General features: G+C 45.1%; 1 non-coding gene across 1 annotated transcript; it reads left to right on the forward strand.

Annotated features, from left to right (window-relative positions):
• The first annotated feature begins 5,114 nt into the window (after positions 1-5,114).
• Trnat-ugu lies at positions 5,115-5,189 on the forward strand. The gene has a single exon. It is a non-coding gene; the product is annotated as a tRNA-Thr (tRNA).
• Positions 5,190-6,087: the final 898 nt, after the last annotated feature.

Below are 6,087 nucleotides of genomic sequence, written 5' to 3' on the forward strand. Positions count from 1 at the left end.
CACGACCTCTAAACAGGTCCCTTCGAAAGACATTAAGAGGTTGGTATCTGGTTCTTGGTTCACGCCAGATGAAAATCCGGCAAGAATCATTGTTCAGACATACCTGGATTCGTCCGAGAACATAACCTTTTTCCAAAGCTGTTTCACAGAGGAAGACCGCACTGCAGTTCCTTCTCTAAATCCTCGCACAAACGAAATAAGTGTCCAAGGAATAGAAAAGCAACTGGAATCACTCAATAGAGGAAAGTCCACTGGACCTGACGGGATACCAATTCGATTCTACACAGAGTACGCGAAAGAACTTGCCCCCCTTCTAACAGCCGTGTACTGCAAGTCTGTAGAGGAACGGAGGGTTCCAAATGATTGGAAAAGAGCACAGATAGTCCCAGTCTTCAAGAAGGGTTGTCGACCAGATGCGCAAAACTATAGACCTATATCTCTGACGTCGATCTGTTGTAGAATTTTAGAACATGTTTTTTGCTCGAGTATCATGTCGTTTTTGGAAACCCAGAATCTACTATGTAGGAATCAACATGGATTCCGGAAACAGCGATCGTGTGAGACCCAACTCGCTTTATTTGTTCATGAGACCCAGAAAATATTAGATACAGGCTCCCAGGTAGATGCTATTTTTCTTGACTTCCGGAAGGCGTTCGATACAGTTCCGCACTGTCGCCTGATAAACAAAGTAAGAGCCTACGGAATATCAGACCAGCTGTGTGTCTGGATTGAAGAGTTTTTAGCAAACAGAACACAGCATGTTGTTCTCAATGGAGAGACGTCTACAGACGTTAAAGTAACCTCTGGCATGCCACAGGGGAGTGTTATGGACCATTGCTTTTCACAATATATATAAATGACCTAGTAGATAGTGTCGGAAGTTCCATGCGGCTTTTCGCGGATGATGCTGTAGTATACAGAGAAGTTGCAGCATTAGAAAATTGTAGCGAAATGCAGGAAGATCTGCAGCGGATAGGCACTTGGTGCAGGGAGTGGCAACTGACCCTTAACATAGACAGATGTAATATATTGCGAATACATAGAAAGAAGGATCCTTTATTGTATGATTATATGATAGCGGAACAAACACTGGTAGCAGTTACTTCTGTAAAATATCTGGGAGTATGCGTGCGGAACGATTTGAAGTGGAATGATCATATAAAATTAATTGTTGGTAAGGCGGGTACCAGGTTGAGATTCATTGGGAGAGTGCTTAGAAGATGTAGTCCATCAACAAAGGAGGTGGCTTACGAAACACTCGTTCGACCTATACTTGAGTATTGCTCATCAGTGTGGGATCCGTACCAGATCGGTCTGACGGAGGAGATAGAGAAGATCCAAAGAAGAGCGGCGCGTTTCGTCACAGGGTTATTTGGTAACCGTGATAGTGTTACGGAGATGTTTAATAAACTCAAGTGGCAGACTCTGCAAGAGAGGCGCTCTGCATCGCGGTGTAGCTTGCTGTCCAGGTTTCGAGAGGGTGCGTTTCTGGATGAGGTATCGAATATATTGCTTCCCCCTACTTACACCTCCCGAGGAGATCACGAATGTAAAATTAGAGAGGTTAGAGCGCGCACGGAGGCTTTCAGACAGTCGTTCTTCCCGCGAACCATACGCGACTGGAACAGGAATGGGAGGTAATGACAGTGGCACGTAAAGTGCCCTCCGCCACACACCGTTGGGTGGCTTGCGGAGTATAAATGTAGATGTAGATGTAGATGTAGAACCTGGGACAACTGTTCCAATGACCATGTAATGTGTTCTTGACATCAGGCTTTACGGGATCTCCTGTGACCAGGGGTCAGTGGAATGCACCTTGCAGGTCTCCGGGTGAATAAACCACGTCTATTCAGTCGTCTGTAGACTGTGTGTCTGGAGACAACTGTTCCAGTGACTGCGGTAAGGTCCCGAGCAAGGCTAACTGCAGTACTCCGCGGCCGTCTACGGGCACTGATGGCGAGATATCGGTCTTCTTGTGATGTTGTGCACTGTGGACGTCCCGTACTGTAGCGCCTGGACACATTTCCCATCTGCTGGAATCGTTGCCATAATCTTCAGATCAAACTTTGTCGCACACGGAGGGCCCGTGCTACGACCTGCTGTTTTTGACCAGCCTCCAGTCGCCCTAGTATTCTACCCCTCATAACGTCAGCAATATGTGTTCTTTGAGTCATTTTCAATACACAGTTACCATTACCATGTTTGAAGACGTCTGCAGACTTACTCGCTGCACCGTACTCTGACATGCACCAACACACTTCTGCATGTACGGACTGCTGCCAGCGCCACCCTGCGACGACCGCAGGTCAAATGCACCGCATGGTCATACCCGGAGGTGATTTAAACCCACAAACCGCCCACCAGAGCGTTGTTTCACCATGTATCAGCATTATCCTTAATTTATGAGCATGAGTGTACGTAGAAGATCTGGTAAGGTAAGGTCGGAGATTTCACGAAGCTGTTCGCGGACGATGCTGTTCCACATAAATAAAACGCAACGCTAGAGAACACCATCGACATTCACGAAGACCTGCAAACGATCGAGAGTTGGTGCAGTGATGGGCAGTTGACCTTCAACACACACAAATTTCATGTGTTGCTCAAAAATAAGACGTAAGTCCTGTTATTGATGAAACGATGGCCAATCAATGGAAACATATTCATTAAATAACTGGCAGTACCCGTACGGAGCGATTTAATTGGAAGAACCGTACACAATTAATGGTAGGAAATTCAGGCACCAGACAGATTTACTGCTGAGCCCTCCTGAAACTGTAGCACGACCACGAACGAGGTAACTTACAAAAACATCGTTCGACAGATACTTCAGTACTGATCATCAGTATTGAAGCCTTATCAGTGTGCGGTGTCTGTTAAATTGGAAGTGACTCTGACAGTAGCAAGGGCGTTCCACTTCAAACAGCCCTGATTAAAAAAATCAAATGGCTCTGAGCACTATGAGACTTAACATCTGAGGTCATCAGTCCGCTAGAACTTAGAACTAGTTAAACCTAACTAACTTAAGGACGTCACACACATCCATGCCCGAGGCAAGATTCAAACCTGCGACCGTAGCGGTCGCTTGGTTCCGGACTGAAGCGCATATAACCGCTCGGCCACAACGGCCGGCAACTCTGATTAAAGATTCTCTCTGTCGACAGTGCGTAAAATCCGACGGAAATGATATTATTACCCCCTGAATGATTCGTCACAGACAACGAATACGTAACGCTAGAGTAATTCTCTTGGCATCTGAAATGATCTACCGTTGATAATGGTAGCGTAACTTTGTCACAGAGCATAGTAATGGGACGATGAAGCAGCTGTTGCCCCGGATCTCTAGAGGAAAACTTACCTTCCGTAATCTGAAAATTATTTACTGATAGTAAGAAATCTATATTATCTGAATTAACTGCTCGCAGCAGAACTGGCTCTAAATTGAACTATCAATCGAATCAAATCATGAAAACATATTTGTAATTACTTCTGCATGAGGCAAAGCCTCGTGATTATTCACTGCAAGTAAAGTGCCATTTACTTAAATTAACGAAAAGAATGGAATTGCAGTTATTCTAACTTCAGGGATATTACTTGAATTCTGCACAGAGCAATCAGATTAATGTTACATGACTCATGATGTGCTCTCGGCATAATCATACAAAGATCTGTTTCCTAACTTGGATTTGGAAGAAAAACAATTTAAAATGGAAAACGTTTTGGTGAATGAGATATCGGCTTGGTAAACTCGATCACGAATCAGACAACATTAAACATAACGGAGATGAGCCACTCATTCGAGAACATTGCTTAACCAACCTCACTGTTTCAACATTGATCGACAAGTCGTAAGATAAGGAAATATATTACTTTGTATTGCAGAACAGGTGCGTAAAGACGCGCTGTGAATGCTTATTATAATCATTACGACACTTCAAGCCTATTGCGCCGTTCATTTACTGGTCTCTGTTAATACAGCCAAGCTCGCTATTAGACATGAGCAAAACACGACTACATTTCAGAGCAACCCAAACAGAGTAGACATCAAAACTGCAGGCATACAAACCTGCAGGCTAGGTGTAGCAACGATTCCCTCCCTAGACAAGGCCGAAGACTTCAGGCAGATTCACTCTGGTAGCCGAAGCAACCGTGATTACGCGGAAGTCGACCGATGTGCCACAGATATAATAGCAAAGATTGCTCTCAAGAAGAAGCTATGTTAAAGCAGAATATTAAGACGTTTTAGGAAAACGAAAATCTCCTATATAAAAGTCAACATGGACTCCGCAAACAGAGATCTTGCGAAACTCGGTTCGCTCTGTCTCTCCATGAGATACACAGCGCTGAAGACAAGGCGCTCAGATTGATGCCGTAATCCCTGATTTCAGGTAGGCATTTGAAACCGTCCCGCACTGCCGTTTAGTGAAGGAAGAACTAACTTACCGAACATCGGACAAGATTTGCGACTGGATTCAAAACTTACTTGCAGATAGAACTTAATTCGTAGCTCTAAAAGGAATAAAATTGACAGATGAAAAGGTAATTTCCGGAGTACACCAAGGAAGTGTGATAGTGTTCACAATGCATATACGTGATGTAGTAGGAAGCGCCGGAAGCTGTTTAAGACTCTATACTTATATGGATATGGTGTCCGTTCTTTCGGGCCGGCCGGAGTGGCCGTGCGGTTCTAGGCGCCACAGTCTGGAACCGAGCGACCGCTACTGTCGCAGGTTCGAATCCTGCCTTGGACATGGATGTGTGTGCTGTCCTTAGGTTAGTTAGGTTTAATTATTTCTAAGTTCTAGCCGACTGATGACCTCAGAAGTTAAGTCGCATAGTGCTCAGATCCATTTTGTTCTTTCGGACATGTTCAAAAGAACAGACACAATACCCATATAAGTATATAGTTCTGGCAACACCGGCCATGACCTCCTTCTTCTGTGCGGATGCACACATATTACCCGAACTCTTGCGGGACTTGGTAAGAATGTCATCCACGAGTAATGAGTGTGTTGGGTTGGGACACTACGAATGTAATGTGTGGACATATAAGGTGAGAATGTGAGTTTCGCGGGAGGCGTGCGCGAGATAGTCCCTGCGGTCGCACTATTCTCTGTGCCCTCGGTGGCTCAGATGGATAGAGCGTCTGCCATGTAAGCAGGAGATCCCGGGTTCAAGTCCCGGGCGAGGCACACATTTTCACCTGTCCCCGTTGATATGTATCCACGCCCGTTAGCAGCTGACGCTATTAATATATAATTCTAATTTAATTCTGTTTAAGACTGTTCGCAGATGATATGATTGTCCATAAAAAAGCAGCAATGCCAAAGGCAGTAGCAATTTGTAGAATGACCTGGAGAAGATTAATGAATGTTGCAGGCTCTGAACGCAAATAACGTAAAGTATTACGCAACTAAAGGAAAAGAAATCTACTTATGTACTACTACCTAGGAATAACTATCCCGCACGAAATTAAATGGAGTTACCATACAAAACAAGTTGCCAGCAAAGCACATGCCTGACTGAGATTCATAGGAAAAATCGTAAGAAATGTAACTAATCGACGAAGGAAGTCGCTTAAAAGTCGCTTGTTCGACCAATTCTTGAGTATTGTTCGTCAGTCTGGGATCCTTACCAGGTAGCATTGACAGAAATGACAGAGGAGATCCAACGAATAACAGTGGCTCTCTTGAAGGGTTTCGTTTGATCGGCGCGAGAACGTAACAGCGACGTTCAGCCACCTCCTGTGGGAGACGTTACAAGAGAGGTGTTGTGCACCTCGGAAAGGTCTACTATTAAAATTTCGAGCAAACGCATTCCCGTAACAATCGGACAACATTCTCCTTGCTCCCACAAACACCTCGCGAAATGACTACGACGAGAAAATTAGAGCCAATACAGAGGCTTACAGACAATCATTCATCCCGCGTGCCATTCGCAAGTGCAGTAGGAAAAGGGGAGATCAGTTAGTGGTAGCCGCCCGGGGTGGCCGAGCCGTTCTAGGCGCTACAGTCTGGAACCCCGCGATCGCTACGGTCGCAGGTTCGAATCCTGCCTTGGGCATGGATGTGTGTGATGTCCTTAGGTTAG

This window comes from Schistocerca piceifrons, chromosome 8, assembly GCF_021461385.2.
Source record: "Schistocerca piceifrons isolate TAMUIC-IGC-003096 chromosome 8, iqSchPice1.1, whole genome shotgun sequence".
Taxonomy (NCBI): Eukaryota; Metazoa; Arthropoda; class Insecta; order Orthoptera; family Acrididae; genus Schistocerca; species Schistocerca piceifrons.